At 45.2% G+C, this 19,790-nt stretch overlaps 1 protein-coding gene across 1 annotated transcript in view; it reads right to left on the bottom strand.

Annotated features, from left to right (window-relative positions):
- The window catches only part of LOC119450192 (Down syndrome cell adhesion molecule), a 370,685-nt gene that overhangs the window by 177,494 nt on the left and 173,401 nt on the right, over positions 1–19,790 (bottom strand). The window lies entirely within an intron of this gene.

The raw sequence follows: 19,790 nt of genomic DNA, 5'->3' as shown, positions 1-19,790 counted from the left end.
ACTACCCACCAAACAGATAACTAATTAACTAACTTTCTAGCTAACTATCAAAATAAACTCCCTCTTATAACGCTTTATTAAGGGCATTAGTCGCAGGTTGCGTCACTGAAGTGTGTCTTGTCATAGACATTTGAATATAGCCTTGTGTCTACCATAAACCTTTACTTAATGTACTCCTTGTTTCTGACTCTATGCACAATTAAACAAGGCTACGCAGACGTAAATAATTAACCTTCTCGCTCGGAAAACGAAGGAAGTGTTCATGAATAACTCGAAAGCAGAAATCCCAGAAATAGTGCAGCAAGCACTGTTGTCCTAAGGGGACATTGCACTCTGAACGCTTGTAACAAGAAGTGATTCTGTCTGCCTTAGATCTCCAGCCCATGCATCTAATCAGACAGGCTGAAAATGATGTCGCGTGAAATTCTAGGCAGTACGTGCGACATCGCCCGTTACGACGGGAAACGGGATGCTGAACGTGTACGAGCGTAGTGGCATGTATAATGGGCACTGTAGTTTATATTCTGTAGCCAAACGTGGAGTTGTCTGCTAGAAAAGTGTAGGAGCGCGCTATAGCGAGCTGCGTGTTCGACAGGAAAAAATAAATAAAATAAAAACTTGGTACAACATACAAATCGGGCTCGAATCGCACATGGGCTTTGTGAAAGCACGAAATTACATTGAATCTTTAATTAAGGGTGAGTAATGATTCTGTGTTCTATTTACGCGGTGTTTATGGCCGCACAGGCACGCACGGTTGCTAATGAATCGGCGAAAGAGAGATATAGAGAAGGCAGTAAGCGTAATGAGCGGCGAGTTTCTGGTTTGCTATCTTGCATGCCCGATGCTGGGGAACAGTTGGTTAGAAAAAGGAAAAGAGGGAAGAGAAAAAAAATGTAGAACGAAAAAAAAAGTCGGCAAACTAACTGAACTGTCCGAAATTCTTGAGTTTGATGCGCCGTTTTAAGGTAAACCACGACAGTGCTGCGCATTTACACGAAGTGTAGTAGTTTACGACTGTGCCTGTACTTGGTTTTGCACCTCCACGTTTATACTGTTTATACCACATAGGACAGTGAAATAATGACGATTATTGGCGTTTCACAGTCAGAATTTTCGCAGTGAGCCATGTAGTATGTGGTAGTGGAAGGAACTGGAATAATGTTGCCTATCAGAGTTATTTAACGTAAACTTGATTTATGTACACGATCACTTTTGCATTTGACCACCATAGAAACACGGATGGCGCGACCGGGAACCTAGCGAGGCCAAAGCCGCAAGTCATATAACCACAAGATAACAATAAGGCCTAAAATAACTTTGAGTCGTGCGATGGCAGCAGTCAAAGCCCCACTGCACGGTGCTTCGGCTCTCTGAAACCCAGCAACCGAGCAAATCTTGGAGGCATGCTCATAAATATAATTGAATTAACCTAAGTTTCCTATCAAACCTGAAGCATGACCTCAAAAGTAGCCAGAGTGGTGTCCTGCAAGAGAAAATAGATCACTAAGGTGTTCTCGTATGTGCATCCAAGTCCCAGCATACGGAATGCTTTCGCATTTGGATCCCCTCGAACGGCGGCCAAGCAGGTATCGAACGTGCAATCGCGTGCGGGGCAGTAGAGCACCTTGGCTGCGAAGCCAAATGCGGCGTGTCTCTCCGAAAACGAGGGTAGCAACAAAGAAGAAAGAAAAAAGCACGTAGAGAGACAAGACAACTGGAGCTCCCGATGACAGATTGGTGCGGTCGATCATCGCGAACAGGCACCTTCCTCCCACTCCGTCGGCCAAGACATCTGCCTCGGCAGCGAACGGCGTATCCGGTGCGTCCACGGGCTTAGCGGGTGACCGGGCACGGCGTCTGGAAACGGCGTTCCGCCTTCCCCCCCTATCTCCGGCTGATAAGGAGAAGGGCTGATGGACGGGACGGTGGGCAGCGGGAGCTCCACCGTTCCCGCTTTTACGTAATCGCGAGCAGAAGCGCGAAAAAGAAGCCCGTTGTGGACAGACGGAAGTAAAAAAAAAAAAAAAAAGCGTAACGCTTGGCAGAGTAGTGCCAGCGAACGCGAAGAAAAAAAAAAAAGTACTGGGCAAAATGCCTGCCAGGCTCGGTTCTTTCGTTCCCGACCGTTTCTTCGCGCTCGATAGCAATTCACGGCTCGTCAGTTTCTGGGCGACGCGACACAATGGGAACGCGAGGAGACGGAAGCGAAATACGAGGTGGGCCAAAAGAGATGGAGCCGGAAGCTATGAGCACGGAGGCGGTGGTGACCGCAAAGCCTCTGCAAAGTAAAAAAGCAAAACAACAACAACACAAAGAAGGGAACCGCAGACAAAATAGCGCGCAGATCGCTGAGAAAGAAGCGCGAACAGCTGGAAACGCGCGGACGTCCGGTAAGAAGAGATGGTTGAATACGGCCGGGGAAGTGACCGCTAAACAGAGAGGCGAGTATTGCCCGCAGGCAACCCACGTCAACCGCTCCGCGCGTCCGGCCTTTCGGGCGTCTGTCGAAGTTGGCAGGATGACGTGAAAACATGGAGAAGAAAAAGCTGTCATGCGGAATCGCAGAGGCCACCGTAGCGCACGGAGAAGCACTATGGAAGCCTGGTACGGCTCTGTGTTTTCCTTTCTGAGAGAATGCACGACAGCCTAGAAAACGCCTCGCAGTGTGTATCGCGAGATGTGGATTCGAAAAAAAAACAATGCTTATTGACACGAGCGCATCGGACAAGTCAAAATAAAACAAACTAACGCAAGCACATCCACAGAAACAAAATCTAGACAGATCAGCACCGAAGTTGATGCACGGACACGCCGAAGCACTTGATGTTTGAAAGAGAATAGCAAAGAAGAGTGTTGCTCGACGGCTTCACTCAAAACGAGCACAGTAAAGAAAAAGAAAAGAAAAATCAGACAAACCGAAAATTTGGGGCAGTTCGTAGGAAAAAGAACTGAGGTGCGAGAAAAAGCAATGAGAAGCACGTCTTCAGTTGGTGCGGAATACAGAACAAAAGCTGGGAACAATGTCTTATACGTCGCAAACATAGAGCAATTGGTATACTTTTCGAGCCAAAAGAACGAAGGAGAATAAACGAAGAAGGTACTTTGCATTCCAAGTGTTCTTGTTGTTTTGGTTTCGTTGTTAAAGTGTGCGCCCTATGTGCTGAATTCATAAAGCATTTCTTTTGCAAGACCTGTTCACCGCTGGCCTGCGACCTTCACTAATAATATTGTCGTGGCTATATTAACGATAATAACGATGATCTTAAAGGGGCCCTGCAACGCTCTTTAAGCATGGTATAGAAATCGTACTAGACGCGAGAGAATGCTTCCGGGAGTACCTGAGCCTTGCCGCATTGTGCGTACAATGCCTTTCTACGAAAATTGAGCATAATTTCCAACGGCTCCGTCAAATCTCCGCCATCTAAACTGCACACGATGAAGCCATGGCGTCCTGAAACAACCATTGGATAGATGTGTGGAGACGTCACGACCGATATAAACTTGATCAACGGCCCCAATACCGATGGAGACGACGCCAACGCAGCAGTGACTAAAAGCTCGAGTATGCGCCGTAGTGTGAGGCTGTGATCGTCGTCATTGTCATAATTACTAACTACGTAGTTTGAAGCGTGTTATTTCGTGTCGTGTACCGACCAAGTGCTATTGTAATTACTGGAGTGCAAATACTCGTCGCAACCGCACGCAAGCTATCATGATTGGCTAGATCCTGCTTTTACGAACCACCCTAGCGTATAAAGGGCTTCGTGAAAGCAGGCCGGTGTTCACGCGGACTCGTTCATCACATCCTGGGTTTTCAGTTTTTATTGTACTTTGCAGGAAAAGTCCACGCACGTTTCGTGACGTGAACTCCTTACGCAGCAAAGAGCGAATTGCTTCGGTTAGAGCAGCAGCGCCTTTGCTGTGCCCGCTGTTTCCGAAATGCACTGTCTTTATGCAAAGTGACCGGTACCACCCAAACGCACAAAAGAAGCAACGAATAGTGCGCTGCGTTGTTGCAGAGAGAAAGTAACTTATTTGATCCGTTTTGTTGGAACTCTTGTCCGAAGTTAGCGCGCATCTCTGAAGTTAAGTACCGAAATTGGGAGCCAGAGTTCTAAGTTAGTTTTTTTTTTCACGTGTTATTCAAGCACAAGTTGTTCTTCCTTCTTGCATTTTTTTTCTTCCGCGCTACGAGAACGAATTAAAAGTTGTTTCTTCGAGAACCAAGCGACACCCATTTATTTTTAGGAAGAATAGACGGTGGACAAAGGTTGCTATAGCGAAGAATAAACATTTCTAGAAATTCTGGCAGAGCTGAAGTTGTCGAATAGAAGAAAGTTAAGAATAACAATAACACACGAAGACTGCGCATGCGTTGCTTATTAAAACTCTCGCGCAGGAACTGCGCACCCTCCAGCCCAGCAACAAGCTGTAGCGTGCGAAAGTATAGTAATTGCTTATGCCATTTTCTTTTTTATATCTCCAGAGTAGCCGTCCGGTGGGCCTAATACATGATAAAAAAAAAAAAAAAACGTTGGGATTTCCCAAGAAATGTTTGTATCACGCTGCCCCACAGAAACTGTCACTGCCGCTTTCAATTCAGCATGTTCGCAACGTTTAGCATTTTTACACATGGAAAGGGAGAAAGGAAAAAGAAGAAAAGAAACACCAGTGGTGCTGTCCCCACTTTCTCCACTGCATAAATTCTCTTCTCTAGCGAGTACAAAAGAAGAGAAAGGTAAACGTCGGGCAGCAGGCCCGCTGCTATGCTATGCTATCTGCAGTCGACAGCGGCCGGCATTTTCATAATCATTATCGCACCGTCAACGCCGCGTCCGTGAAGCAGCATTATAGAGGACAGTGCGATGAAAACGGTTAAATGTGTATAGTGCCGAAAGCACCCCCCTCCCTCTCCCAGCATACGAAAAGCGCTGCACATTGGCCCGTCCGTTAATGTAGGACACGCCTTTGGTAAGTTTGCATAAGAAAAAAAAAACAATAATCAAGGACCACACACACCATAAAAAGGAGGTTGGAGCCACTATTTCGCGTTTCCTACATAAATCCTCGTATGCGCTATTCGTTCCCGGACAGCGCGGAAGAGAAGCCTCCGGTTCGCAGCTCTGCAATATGGTATATATATATATATATATATATATATATATATATATATATATATATATACGTTTCTTCAATTTTTGTTGTCGGTTCTGCATCTGCGCGAGTGGGTATGTATGTGTGCGCGCGCACGTCGTCGGCACTTGTGGGCGAGCAACAACGTCCGTCGGTGTTCGCCATCCAAGCCCCGCGCTCGCACAGAGCAGGCGTAGCGAGCTGTTCGTGCTGGCGTGGCGCGTGCGGGAGTGCGGAAGAATTCGCTGGAAGAGGGCCCGGCGTCGTTCATGGGCCATTTGCGAGCAACGGCAGTGGCTGGCTGGCTGACTGGCCGACCAGTCGCGGAGAAGAAGGGAGAGAGGCGGTGGGAGCTTCGAAAGTGAGAGTTGTAGAGCAGCGCCCGCGATGGAGAGCGTATAGCCCTTCGGTATACAGGCGCAGGGCCCTGCAGGACAAAGGCGGCCAGAGTGTCGAGAGCTTTTAACGTGCGATTTGGAGCCACCGCCTGTACTGCATGGCGCTCTGCTCCTGTTTCTTCGGTTCCTTATTTCTTGTTTATCCTTTCTTTTTCTGTTTCGTGCAACACTAACCGACAGTCTGCGTTTTTATATTCGTAGTTCCGGAACCACTTTCTCCTCCTTCGCCCTTTTTCTTTTTCTACAGCAGAACCTTGTAACGGCAGATGTGGCGCCGTGGAGTGCTATTGATTCTGTCTACGGTAAAGGCAAATGCAAGGAAGGAGAAGAGACGGTAAGAGCGCGAGAATTGGAGCATGCAAATGGGGTGCGGGAATAAGGGAGCGGTGGAAGTACCGGCAAAAGGAAACGGGAGGAGACAAAGTGAAGTAAGAAAAGACTAATGTTTGAGAAGAAGGAGATACGTATAGTTAGTATATGAAATCGTCAAGGAATAGAAAAAAAATAAACATTTCGAGCGCCGTAGATTTATTGGGCATAAGAATTTGCTGTTGGTTGGCTTATTCACGGGTTCACATGGGAGATGAACGCCGAAAAAAAAAAGAACAGAAAAACATATTCGAAGGGAAAACGATGCTTAAACTTTGTTGGAAAGTTAAGAAATTTTAAACTAAAAATGTCGCAAATTCTAATAAAGCGTGCGCTAATTATCTATTTCTTTCTTTTTTGTTTGTAGATGCTGATGTCGACTGTCCTTTAAAGAGGGTGACAAGTTAGCTTACAACGAGCTGGCTTTCTGATAAAGCTTGCGAGAAAAGCGAAGTTCTTCTTTGAAACTATAAACACTTTTGAAATGAGTGACGTGTAGGAGAAATGAGAATATATTTAAAGCAGTTGAAGTAACATAAATACATAGCGCAATGGAAAATGCGGCAGTAAGTAAGCAAAACGAATAAATTTGTTTGAATATCAATTGAGAATTGATTGCTCATTTATGCATCTTGGACATTTCGTATTGAGCACACTTCGTCTCACCACAAGTATCGAACAGCAATGGCGATGTTGCACTCTTAATGCCGTCGATCAACGATATCTGTTGCGACATCATGACTAATTTTCTCTTTCCCATGCCTTTGTGCGAAGCGAAGGACGTTAACAAGAAAAAAAAAACGCAGAGAGGTTGGCTGAAGGAACTTGTCTCTAGCATACTACTTCACATTATGTCTGTGTGATCGCAAGAGAGGTTACGGGCGCTGCTGTGTCAAATAGGTGATGATCTCTTATTTGGTAAACACCTGTTTGTATTTCTTACCCGAATAGGCACTTTTTATCATTTGGTTTCAAGAGATCTCCTTACTTTAGATTTGTGGCTCAGCTCAACAAAACAGCGCTATGTAATGCTGTACTGTTAAGAGGGACCTCTAGTTAAGTGAAATTAAATGAGCTCCTTAGGAGAAAGAACAAATTTCACCAGAGTAGAGTAAATAGTGGAGGTACTGCATTTAGTAGACAGCGCTGCTTTCTCAATTTACGATCTCAACGAAAGCTGATAGACTGCAGAAAGAGCAAACATAAATGAACATAATACACTAGCAAAGCAAGAGAGCAGAAGAAACTGGCACCAAAACAAGCTTTGCGTACCGGTGCGTTTCCTCACAATGAAAATTCAAAGAAATGCAGTGCTTTATCCTGACGACACTCATATAAAACGCACACAGACCATGGCTAATATTGAGGTGGTGCTTTCCCGTCGTTACAGTAATTTTGATTTCATTTTTGTTGTTTCACGCAACCTCTATGTCTTTCCATCTCGTTCCTTCTCCTCCTTTTCACACGCGCGTTGGTGTTATATTACTGCTACGAGTGTCCTATTTGGGGCGCATATAGGCGAGTATGTAAGTGTACCCGCGGACCTGCTGTTCGTAAGAATTGGCATTTATTAGCTATTTGGGATAGATAAAGAAAATATATGGTTATCTTGGGATTGCCACTTGGTGTGCTAGCAACGGGAGTGGTACTTGGTTGAACGTAATGACATAGTATTGAGCATATGGGAGGAAGACCAATTTTGGGTGTCTATACTGGGTTCATCTCTCAGTCAACTATGGTTGTAGTCAGTAGCAACTTGTGTTCTCCAGGGCTTGTTCAGAGCGGCCATCCGAGCGTCGCTGAAGAAACCCCTGCTGATGTCTCTGCAACCCGCTACAGACACCGTCCTTCATTGGCCATTGCTTGCTTTCTCTTTTTTTTTATCATACGCAGTGCGTGCATCGGCCCTGACAGTCTTATAAACTGCTCGGTTCACGTAAATGTTCAAGGTTCTCTAACGCTCTGACCAATATTTCTTGTGCTCTGGTCAACTTGCAAGCTTCTTTGCCAGCTTTGCTTTTTGGCGTACGAGAGACTGTATCCAGGAAAAAAGTTCCTACGCTAGAATCGTTTGTAAGAGCATATTGTAGCCAATCGCGACTACGGAAATGTAATCATCAATAACAGGCGACCAATGACAACCGTCAGTCATGAAAGAAGAGCGTTGGGAATTTGGTTCGAGAGTACTTGAAAACAAGCGCATCACAGTTTTATGACGATGTAATTTGAGAGAAGCTGTGCTGTTACTATAATTGGCGTCGAACATACTCAAACATTCGGTTTGCGTTGGGAATTTTTAGAGTGATATGAGGTGTCCAGAATAGTACCACTGCTATACTCTATGTACGCCAAGATAATGGTGGAAAGCCTTTGATTCTATAGGTCGAGTGGGCCACTCTCGCATCGGCGACAGACGCATGTAGGTTCAAATTTTGTTACATTTAATTCCATGTGCCAGTTTTCTCACTAATAGCAATGTTGATAATCAGAATATATTCGTAATTTATTATCGGTCAGAATATAAGGCCACATTACGAGATTTCTGTATCACTAGACTTTCAATCTTCTTGCGTAAGTACGCAAATATCAGCTACATCTATATGCTAAGATTTGCATAGTTACGAAGAAACTAGACAGAAAATGTCCTTATTATAGGTTTAAGGCTCACTGCAACGAAATTTGGCCTTTGGCTAAATTGGTAATAAATGAGTATTACATATTAATGAAGCAATCTTGGCAAAATTGCAGGTCTGGTATTTGTCTAATTTTCGAATTATATCTGCCTTTAAATAGCACCCAGCGAGACGACGCGTGCACCAAGTGGTTTACGGATATGGTGTAAGTCCTTGCACTTTGTCTCAGTTATTTTTTCAGCGTGCCATGTCCCCCAGGGGGCCATCTAATCTCGGAGCTCATGCGTAGCAGTGTGTTCTGACTCTTGGTTCACTTCTGGCGCAGTGGTGATGGAGGACGTTTTTTTTTTCAGTTCCGGTGTCAAAAACGTCCACTTTGTGAGCCTTTCGTGACGCATCCACTTCCATTTCATATGTAGAAACTTGCAGGGGAGCCGGTTGTATATGTGCACTGTCTGCAACTAGGCATTTTAGGTGGCTCTAAATTGTTTTGCAGTTGGCGCTAAAAAAAAAAGAAAAATGGCCGTGAACGCAACTGGGGTTTATAACGTTCTTACGTTAAAGGTCCCTCAATGTAGTGCGCAAGATCTGAAGACCATGGCACTTACTGCTGCAGACATTTCGAGCGCGAACAGCCAGCCATCGCAAGCTTGTGGGAGCGAGAACTGGACTCTTTTTTTCCCTCGAATAAGAATTTCTGCGTGGTGGAATGTGCCTGGATTCAACAGTGCGTTAGAGCATTAAAAAAATAAAACAGAAAAGAACCGTCGGTTTTTGAGGCTGTAGCCGCAGCACTGCGCATTAAGCAATGAACAGCGCCAAACGGATGGAATCCTAAATGGCATCGATTACCGAGGAATGCGAACCTCGTTAAAGATTTAGCGGAAACTGCCTTGGTGGTCCGTCGCCAGTTTATAGTTAGGGCTCGCTAATGAGGACTAGGTGGTTATAATCGGCGCTGCATATGCCTAAACGGTCAAATGGGAGTAGAATAAACTGAGGACATGCGGGTGGCGTTACGAGCTGGCTTTGCTACCACGGTAAGCGATAGTGTGAGATAGACTAAGTGAGAGAGATACAGATAAAGCAAGCTGTCGCTTTGTTTTTAAGAATAGACACGGCACAAGTTTGTACGCTTTTTTTTCACCTCATCTGAATCTTGTGATACGTTTTCTCACATTGAGTTTGTGACTAACTACCGCTCTAAGGTAACGTTGACGACAGTGACTGTACGAGAGTTCTAAGATGAACTACTTGGTTGACAGGACAGCGCATCTGTACTGCCAGTATCGCTTGTACCATCGTCTGCACTGTTCGCCACGTTGAGCAGCGACTGGTACATTTTTTTTACAAACCTCTCTAACTGCTCTGCGAATGCGGGTGCTGTGCCCGTATTACGAAGCAGTTTGAACGCTAAAGTAGTTTTAAACTGACGCGCTTATGTTGACAGTCGTGATAGTGTCAAGCTGAACAGCCAATGACAAGCTGTTCCTTTGAAAGTGAAACGATGTTTGTAGAGTCGCGGTTCCTGATATACAAATAATCTTCGAGTTCGTCCCGGCCTTACCCATAAATTTCATATCTTGGGATGTCTCAATATGACTTTTAGTCAAACGTCTAGGTGCAAAAAGCTGCGGGAATTCAAGGCCTGTCTGTCAATATTTAACGAAAAGGAAGAAATAAGAACATCAGTGGCAGACTTTCTCTTCCTTTAGATGACACGCGCGTTTGCTATCGTTATTGTTCAATTTTGAAGATTTGATTTCCAGAGCTGTGTAGGAATAACAAGTCCTTAGTTTTCTGCGTCAAAATCTAATAGAACGTATGCGGTGTGTCACGTTTCTTATTTGTTTTACTCTGTCACACAGGAACGAGTTTCTCATTTCATTGGTACCTTATGAGATAGTAGCATTGCATACGTGTAATCGCACTTAAGGGCATTAGGTGCTGCTGCTCTTCCGATACGTGCGTTTGTGTTCCCATGCAATTGCTTCCAATTTTTTCGGTCTGCTTGATTTCATACATACAGGAACAGGAAGTCCTGCTTGCATACTGACATTCAGACTCAATAAATGATACATGAGTCAAGAGCACTGATAATATTAATGAAAAGGAAGATGTATATACGCTAACAAGGAAAAAATACCAGCGAAAAGTGAGGATGTGTCCGTGGACTCCTTAAAAGCCAACTAAGGAGAGGTGAAATCCGGAAAGGAGAAAAGAACTCAGCGCCTTGTAATGCTTCACCGCGTCGAAGCGGGCACGCATTCGGGGCTGTAGCAGCAGCAGAAGCTTCTTCCCCCACATTTTAGGCGGCGCTGCCGACGAGCTCGCACTTTGCTTTCAACGCTTTCTAAAGCAAAACGCCCGGAGCTTTACTTTGAATAGGTCTGTAATCCCATTCCTCCGGGCAATAAAGTTACCATAAACTGCAACGTTTCTCCTTCGCTTTTTCCAGAGGCCGCCTTCTGGCGCCGCATGAAGTTTTTCGGCCAGAGATTTTGTTTCGTTTTCTCTTTGCGTTCAAGTGGGCATGGTAAAAGCAAACGCCCGGAACTAATAGGACCGGAGAATGCGTTTATTTTTTATCGAAGTCGCATTTTTCTCCACAATTTGGTGGCCTGGAAGCGTGCTGAGCAAGACAGCTACTTTGCTTGCATATTTGAATCAATAAACATAACGTGCATTTCCAAAAAAGTTCATTCCCGGAAAAATAAACAAAGAAACCATCCAGATATAGTTTTAAAGTAAATAATTCGAAGCTCAATGAGAACTTGTTGGGAGCCAAATTTAGAAATGTTTCTAGAGTCAAACAAGAAAAGAAGCTAGAAACATCCGACTAGGCTTTTTTAGGGTACAAAACATGAATATTAAGTTGATAAACGCATTCTATTGCCGACCATTTTTTGCCATTTTGAACATGCTACTGCACGGCGGCTCATTCACGCAGAACGCCTGAGTCCACCAGAGCAATAACGTCTCTTAAGAAACATGTTCAAACTGACTGCCATTTTTTTCAAGCATACCCTCAAATTTCCGCGGACGATCGGTTGCATAATCCTTTGTCGGCTGCCCGACCAGACTCGTGCAGCCATCCCACTGTCAGCAGTTGACAGTTGTCTCTTCCCACCAGCAGCAGATCACAATTTCGCTGGCGACGAGCAGCACTGCCCTTCTTTCTTTTGATCGTCTCGCCTGCATCCAATTATCTCTCCAGGGTGAGTTTACCACTGGTGCATTACTAAATGGCAGAAAACGACGAAGACCAGCCACCCTAGGGTCACCGGGGATGCGAGTGGTACGCAAACAAGAACTGCTTAGTTCACACGTTCATTTGACCATTTCTTCACACTGCTCTTTAGGTTGTGCTTTATCGGTTTCGCCCACTGTTAGCTACTTCGTTTTCAGCGAATCGTTCCTCTTACCTAAAAAATAGACTGCACGTACGCTTGCCAGCTCGCGATAGCTCGCGCCCACGCGCCTCACGCATGCGCAGATGGTACTGGACCGATCTTGTGCTTCGAAGCACGGCGGGAGCACAGGCATCTTCTTGCGACAAATATCGCTGCTCTGTCTGCCTCACAAAAATACGAAACTGTGTCTATCAAGGTGAAAATACTGAGCCGCGCGCGTCTTGTAGGTTCGAAACGGCATTCCTCGCGAGGCGCGGCGAACGCATGGCGCGCGGGGGCAGCTTTCACGCGTCGGCAAGCCTACGTGCAGTTTGGCGTTAATAGGCGCACGCGTCGCGTCGTGTTGCACGTGCGCGCGAGGCCACGTTCGCACGAGAGCTCGCGCGCGCGCGCCAGTCTTCATTAGGCCAATTTAGGCAAGAATGAAGCGTGCAGAATAACATCCAACCTTACACCTGTCTTTCGCGTCGTATACTTCCAACATGAACTTTTCCTCTCCATTCTTCCCTCGACCAATATCAAGCATTGCGTTCGATTCTCATGACAATAGATGCGTCGACGTCTTACTGTGTGCATTCCCACGAAATGCTCTTGACTTAAGTTGTGAACGCTGTAGCTAATAAGCATGAACGTTGTATACAACCCAGGAGTAAACGGTGTGGTGCAAGAACATTAACATTGCATGCGATTACACGTTGCACAGATCAGAATAAAGACAATTGTCCGCATCGCATTTACGTCTATAGCAATTAGGTAACCACTTCACGAAAGCTTCTCATCACTCAGATTCTGGCGTGTGCGTTTCTTCATTTTTACTTCAGAGAGGAGAAATAATTAAGCGCATGAAGCGAAACTCTGGTGAAGTGGTTAATTAAATTCAATGCAACTGAATGCGATGCTTACAATTGCGCTCTGTTTTCATGATATGGAAGGCGTAATTTCGTGCAATGTCCATGTTTATGCCCCAAACAAGCTACAGCTTTATTCTCATGCAATATTTATCTTATGCACTACACCGTTCGCAAGCTATGCGGAATTGCAAACAGCAAGCACGAAATTAGGCTGATGCATAACGCGAGACGTCGACTCAGGGGTGCCATGGGGACGAAGGTGATGTTTTATGCTCGATGAGGGAAGCATGCTGATTAGAGGTGTACGCACGCAAAAGTACGACACATATATAAATACATTTAAGGTTTCTATACGTCTGGTACGCGTATAAGTTGCACATATCCATTCTGGAGGATTGGCCTGGAATGGGCGCATACATTCTGGCTCGTATGCAAAGTCGTACAAGAATGTGGTAGCCCAAAATCAGATAATAAGGAATAAGCTAATAAGCCGTTGAATATCACGCATCAGTAATTTAAAGGATCTGTGCGCTTTATAAACGCCTATGAGTCAGGTGCCTTCGACGTACGTCTTATGTATGCGGGGTGTATTGTTTTTTTTTTTCACACAAAGGAGCGATGCGCTTGCTGGCACTACTCTGTCGGTCAATGTTCATCATCATTATCAGCAGCAGCATATATTTATGTCCACTGCAAGAAGAAGGCCTCTCCCTGCAATCTCCAATTACCCCTGTCTCGCGCAAGCTTATTCCAACTTGCACCTACAAATTTCTTAACTTCATTACCCCACCTAGTTTTCTGCCGTCCTCGACTGCGCGTCTCTTCTCTTGGTACCGATTCTCTAACTCTAATGCTCCACGGGTTATCCATCCTACGCATTACATGGCCTGCCCAGATAATTTTTTTTCTTCATGTCAATTAGAATAACGGCTATCCCCGTTTGCTCTCTGATCCACACCGCTCTGTTCCTGTCTCTTAACGCTAGGCCTAGCATTTTTCGTTCCATCGCTCTTTGTGCGGTCCTTAACTTGTCCTTGAGCTTCTTTGTTGACCTCCAAGTTTCGGCCCCATATGTTAGCACCGGTAGAATGCAATGCTTGTACACTTTTCTTTTCAATGACAGTGGTAAGCTCCCAGTCACGATTTGGCGATGCCTACAGTATACTCTCCAACCCAATTTTATTCTTCTGTAAATTTCCTTCTCATGATTAGGGTCTCCTGTGAGTAAATGACTTAGATAAACGTACTCCTTTACAGACTCAAGAGTCTGACTGGCGATCCCGAATTATTGTTTCCTTGCCAGGCTATTGAACATTATCTTTGTCTTCTGCATATTCATCTTCAACCCAATTCTTACACTTTCTCGATTAAGGTCTTCAATCATTTGCTGTAATTCGTCTCCATTGTTGCTGAATAGGACAATGTTGTCTGCAAACCGAAGGTTGCTGAGATATTCGCCGTTGATCCTCACTCCTAAGCCTTCCCAGTCTAAGAGCTTGAATACTTCTTCTAAGCATGCAGTGAATAGCATTGGAGAGATTGTGTCTCCTTGCCTGACCCCTTTCTTGATAGGTAACTTTCTACTTTTCTTGTGGAGAACCAAGGTAGCTGTGGAATCGTTGTAGACATTTGCTAAGATATTCACGTATGCCTCCTGTACTTCTTGAATCTACTACATCGTGCTTAATATATGAATGCTGTGATGATCTAAGCATCGAGGCCTTTTCGCCGCAGATGGGCACAGGTTTGAACAGTGTCAGCAAATTAAGAGCGCGATTTCGCAAAAGTGCGTGGATTCCTTCATGACGTGGGTTCCTCCGCGTCAGAGCAGTCGTTTACCCCAGTGTACGGTACAGTATCAAGCACTTCCGAGCACTAGAGAACACCTCGGACGTTCTCGGTGTATTGGTACATTATGGTGACGCGGAGCATTTATACCCTCGCATCAACAGAGGTACGCGTATATAGAGAACACTTTCATTTCTGCTAGACGGGCACCGTTATGAGGTGTGGAATTACAAGCAAATGCGTATAGGTCGACTGACGATGGAGATGGTAATCATAAATGGCTAGGTATAGAGCCGCCAACGACCATGTAATGCTGAATACTCTGGTTCTCGCCACCGCTGCACTAGATCAATGCTTTAGAGAGAGACCATTTGGGAAGGCCGAGTGCTTATGGCTTCCCTGACGCCGCGCTGCTGTAGAGATGTCCGTATTGAGCGACACGGCTAAGGCGTCCGGCGCAGGATATGTCTTCACACTCCAGCCCTGAACAAGCATCGTTGATATATTATATTTTTTGTCAGGAGTACCGAATAAACTGCGCTGAAAGTGCCCTGTAGCAAATGCTCAGAGTTTCGCGACTCTGCATCAGCAGAGCTCGAGAAGGACCGCGTTTCTCACTTAGCTACATTATTTAGGGATAGGGCGAGCGATAGACAAGCACTGAGACAGGGCTCCGTGAGTGGACATGTTGCTCGTAGTATATGACTTCGTTAGATTTCGACAAGTAACGCACTCTGGTGAGTGGTCAACGGCGGGGAACGTGCGGCTGTGCTGGCTGGTGCATTGCTACTGAAATACTTCAGGAGCTTCTCCTGAAGGAGTCTTAGAAACGGGAAAGCTTTCAGGCGGGGCGACGTGCGGTACAAGAAGACGCTGCTACCCATGCAGTGCGTGTGGGTCGACTGCGGCAGACCGGACAACGTCCACAAAGTAAAAAGAGGCGGGGAAACACGACGCGTTCGCTAAAGCGTGGTCTAGCAACGACTTATGAGCTGTTATAAAAGGAAGCAAAGAATACGCCGCACCGAGAACTTTGGCAGCTGAGTCCGGAGTTTTTTCGTCTGTGGGAAGCACTACGGAGCACGAGCTTTTTCGAAAATATAATGACATTAAACAGTGCGGGGTCTTACGAACCGAAACTCCGATATTTTATGAGGCGTACCGTACTGGGGGGCACCGGAATAAATTTGACACCCTGGCCTTCTTTAACGTGCACCCTTTGCAAGTACAAGGGCGTTCCTCATTAAAATGCGGCCGCCGCTGATCTCGTGTTAAGCGGCGCCACGACATAGCCACTAAGCCACTGCGGAATTGTAAAGAATAGTGAAAGCATAACTTATGGTGCAGCATTAAACGAAACCAGTATAGAACAGAGATATGAAGCGCTAAATATAGTGCGAGTTGATAAGTTTTTTATTTATGGTGTGCTCAAGAGGCCCTACTTTACTCATTTATAGAACGTACCGTTTATTAAGAACGTTAAAGTAACAAAAACTGAAATACTAGTCAAGCCACGAGTGTTTACTAACTATGGTAAAATAACTCGTAATTACTATGTGTCAGAGTTATTTAATGACCTCAGTGTCGAGTTGTATAACATCTACACTAAACAAAGAATGATAAAAGAAAATAGGGAAGTGATGTATATGTTCAGGAAACTATCAGTGAACCATGCTTGCTTTTCAATCAGTTGGCTTTCTTTGTTTTTAAATATTGTTAATGTGTTATTGTAGCATTTTAAACGCCATAGACATTTACCATGCTTTTTAGTTGCTTGTGTTTTCCTGCTTTTTTTTTAAATAATGAGAACGAGGTATAGTGGCGCTACGATACGCTACACATTTACTAGCTCGTTTAAATATTTTGCAAATGATATTACTTGAATGTGTTATCACGGCGGTATAAAGCGCTACAGATTTACATTGTACCACTTTATTTTGTAAGCAAGGTTATAAGCCTATTGTATACATTTTATATGTGAGAATGTTCCATCATTGCCTGGTCACCTAACAAGCACTCTATGCTTAGAGTGACCACGGAACTAACTTTGCGATAAAGAAAACGAATAGAGTGTATTGTACTGTATTTTCAAAATGCAAATCATGCATACGTATTTCGGCATACATATCAAGTGATATAATCTGTGATGTATCATGTTTCGTCATGCTTCTGGAAAAATGTGACGGAAGGAACAGGCCGCTTATGACACTTCTAATGAAAGTTATACAGAATTATGCATTACGCGTAACACGAGACATCCTTAAATGTTAGAGGGCTGCAAATAGGAAGCCATTAAGTGCCCCTGAAAACCGCTGCAGCTGGCCAACAACAACGATGTCACGACGACGATGACAGGGACAACTGCGTGACGAAGACGACGTAATGACGACAATGATGCTTCTGAAGTGATGACGGCGATAAAATGTCAGCGTGACATAGATTCAGGTGACGAAAGTGGAATGACGACAACGGAACGACCAGGACGCCATTACGTTGAGCCGTATTTATTTATATTGAGTTGAATAATGTGTTATGTGTGGTAATTGTAGGGTTATATGTGAACTTTCTGGCTTGTGTTCTAGAGCGCCGCTCTTAGTAGGCGCCTGTTCCTACGGCGAGCGTCGTCGTCGTCGTCGCTCGGCGTCTCTCGTATCTGAGCGAACGAGCACAGCGAAGGATGAAAGAGCGAACGCGAAGCGCGGATGAAAGACGGCGATAGCGAGGAGAGTGCGAGGAGGAAAACGGAGGAAGACGTTATGGCGAGTGCGTGAGAAGAAAAGCATAGTGCCGCGCAAGACGGGCTCTGCGGCGACGATGGCTACGAGAAGGCGCCAGAGTAGTGCGCGTCGTCTGTTAGGCGGTGACGCCAGCGATACCATATATGGAAACGTAGCGCTGCATGAGCGGAGGTCTGTCTGCGGCGGATGCTATGAATCGCGCCCACGCGTCACCCGCGGAGCTGCCTCTCGCGATCGCCCGATTAGCGAGGCAGGCGCGCTACACTTCGCTCCGTTTGCAACGTGCCACGAGAGACAGATTGTCCGCGCAAACCAATATACCTCGAACTGAAAACACTTATACAACTGCGCTAAAATTTCGCATTGGGGAGTACCATGCATCGCCGGGGAATTTTTTTGCCTACTCGATTACCATCTATGTCTTTGAAATCTTAGTACTTTCTGGATTGATTTTTTTGTTAATTTATATTCAAATATACCTGATATGCTGCTTCTAACGCATTAACTCTTTGTATTTTCTGTTGAGGGTCCCGGTTGAAGCTCTGATTTTGGAACCTATTCTTGGTTAATAGCGTGAAGGGACAAAGACGAAGACTAGAAGAAGACAGGACAAGCGCTCGTCCTGTCTTCAAGTCTTTGTCAGTGTTCCTTCGTTGTATAAATCAAGAATGTGTTACTGTACCAACTCGCCCAACCGCCCATCCTTTTGCAATATACTACCTGTATCTTCCGTTTTTGTAACGAATAAACAATTCTTGAATCTTGGCGACATGTTGCCCAGCGCTATCGACTTGTCAGCATGATGCTGGATGCTGGAGACGGAGGCATCCTGCCGAAGTACGGTATTTTGCGAATTAGAGTGGTTGCGGGTACAACATAGATATTAAATCTGTGTAGAGGTTTTTTCGTGATACACTGTAAAAAAACAATAAACTCAGACCTTCACTCAGAACTTCCCTCATCATACTTCAGCCTGCACTGTCACATGATAGCTGTCTTGGAATCAAAGTCGATAATCTTGTAAGGAAGTTTTATAAAATTTGTGTGTGTGTGTGTGTGTGTGTGTGTGTGTGTGTGTGCGTGTCGCACACGAATTCTCTCGCATAGCTAGGACAATAATCGTAGATGGGTAGATAGTAGAACCGGGGCCGCATTCCCACAGCTTTTCTTCGTTCGTATGTGCTGCTTGCCCCTGATCTTTCATGACTTCGCTAATAATATGTCCAATATAACAATCAGTGGGTGTCTGCGAACTGATCCAGCGTAAGAATGTTTTGTGAACACGGACGAAAGAGAAGACGAAGAACATACAAGGTACTGCAAAGAAGAAAAAAAAAGGCTCAACAACAACGACAATATAATGGCGTCTGTAATAAAAAAAATTGCCCAGCCAATCCACCCTGTGAAGGTGGTTGGAAAGCGAAGCTTTTTACGCCACCCTCACGGTGACTGCGGCGCACTTGATATTTTTATTCACGCTCTTCTTCTGCCGTCTTTACTTTCCGTAGTCTACCCATAGTGGGGTAGTCTAGAAAATGAACCGAAGCAGTTACTAGGCTGAAAGGGTTTCGAATGACGTCAACCCTCTTTCAAGCAGCTGCATAAGCTTTGCAACAGCTGCAATCTAATCTTACGGACCGCGCCGAGCCTGTTTCCGTTGTTTGCCCGCAGCCCTTATCATCCATCATGTTGGCTCATCACTTTGAAGCTTGTTTTTGCGGTTTTTCTTGCGAAAACGAGTGCTTAGTTGTACGCTGAATGCCTGAATTCAAGTAAGCTATACTGCTATACCTGCAATTGTTAGCGGTTCGTCGGGATAGTTTTTTGATTACAACGACGGACACGACAGAACCCTTGGCTGGTAGAGGTACAAAGCTTCGCTTTAAAATTACCAGAGACGCTCCTTTTTAAAGCCGCTCCAAACAGATCGAAAAAAAAAGAAAAAGCAGCTCCAAGACAAAGCAGCTCCATAGCTCTGGCAAAGTGGTTCCACCTTGCACAACGCCCGTTCGTAACCTCAATCACGTCTGCCCATTTCTTCATATTTCTTTCTTGTGCCAGTCAATCAGGAATTCCCTGCCCCGGGATCAAATGATCTGTTCTAGTTGAGACGTGGAGCATTGTAGAACGGGCAAGAGACATTCCTAATGTGAGCCCGACTAAACTTGTGTAACTATATATTTTTGCAGCCCTTGCGGCAATGGTAGCAGTCGAAACACAACACGTGTCACAGTCGTTGCGCGACACTTCAGTTTTATGGTCTCTGAGTGCTTTGCAGGGCATGGGCGTCTAGAAGCTTCGCAGAAGTGGGGCAACGAAACGAAACTGGGAAAGAATCCGCACGTCGTCTTTTATGCGACATGTGAAGCCACAATATTGCGTCAGATGACCTAAGCACTGTTCTTTTCCGCCAGGTGAAGAGAATTACAAAAGTCCTGGTATCCTAACTGTTGCGCAAATCATT

Source organism: Dermacentor silvarum, chromosome 4 (assembly GCF_013339745.2).
Source record: "Dermacentor silvarum isolate Dsil-2018 chromosome 4, BIME_Dsil_1.4, whole genome shotgun sequence".
NCBI lineage: Eukaryota > Metazoa > Arthropoda > Arachnida > Ixodida > Ixodidae > Dermacentor > Dermacentor silvarum.
Note: the sequence above shows the minus strand (reverse complement) of the source record. Positions and strands in the feature narration are given on the sequence as shown.